A 1,162-nucleotide genomic window follows, 5' to 3' on the forward strand; every position below is an offset into this window, starting at 1 on the left:
ATAAAGTAACAATAAAAGCAACTTCTTTTGATGGTATTCAATTCACTATTTTGATTTAAATGAACGTAATTTGACAATATTAAATTTACTATTACAATACATTAAGAATTATTTAATTTATTTTTCAATGTGTACCTACCTACTTTGGCATCATCGGTATTAATCTGTCTACACCTGCTCGGCAATACTTCGCTATTGCTATCTTTGAGGATATATATAAATTTAATGAACACAAATGATAGTTTGTTATCAATAATTTACGCACACTTCATTACTACTTTATAATTGGTAACATTAATTAAACCAATATATATCAATATAGATAAGGAACTAAACAGATATTGGTCCTGTTGTCAGACCGACTGATCTATCAAAGTGTGGTAAAAGATTTTATAGAAGTGAAACAAAGTTTGTATTCGTTTTAAGCGATAAATACGAAATTTCGAAAAAATGGGAGAATAAAATGTTGCCCAACATTTTATCGCCTAACCATCAACCATCGCCCTTTAAAAAATCTAAAAAATAGATATAACTTCAATACTACTCGAGCAATCGACACCAAACTTGGCATTGGTTTAGGGCTATAAGAACTGCACCGAAGGGCACAAACTGGGTCTAATTATACAACTTAGAACCGGAGATATAAAATGAAACGTTGGAAACCCATATTTCGCCTTTATAAAAATTTTATCCATGTAGGGTGAAAGAGTTGATATTCAGCTTCCTAACGGTTCTATTGACCTAAGTATTAGATAAAATTCAGAAGAATTATAAACGATCATAAGAACAATACTCACCAGAGAAGAAAAAAATCCTCCATCAAGGTGAAAAATTTCCAATTTTTAATTTCCTAAAAAAATGGAATTCAGCAGTTTGAAATGACATTAAAAGCAAAGATGACTTGTTTTTCATTAAAAAAAATTGTTGACCTACTGTACCCCAAGCCAGATTATGTTTTTATAATTTATGTGGGAACATAATATAACTTAATAAAATCAGCAATAATGTAATTCTTATTCTTCGAAAAGGGAAGAATCGATTGGTATAACTAAAATCCAAAAACGTTTAGTTTTGTTCATTATTTTTTTTCTACCTAAGAATTCGGGGATTTTAGTATCTTTAAACTCAAAAGGGAACATTTTGAAAAAAAAAAAAAAAAAAA

This window comes from Halyomorpha halys, unplaced genomic scaffold (assembly GCF_000696795.3).
Source record: "Halyomorpha halys isolate HHAL.00 unplaced genomic scaffold, Hhal_1.1 Scaffold310.1, whole genome shotgun sequence".
Lineage (NCBI taxonomy): Eukaryota > Metazoa > Arthropoda > Insecta > Hemiptera > Pentatomidae > Halyomorpha > Halyomorpha halys.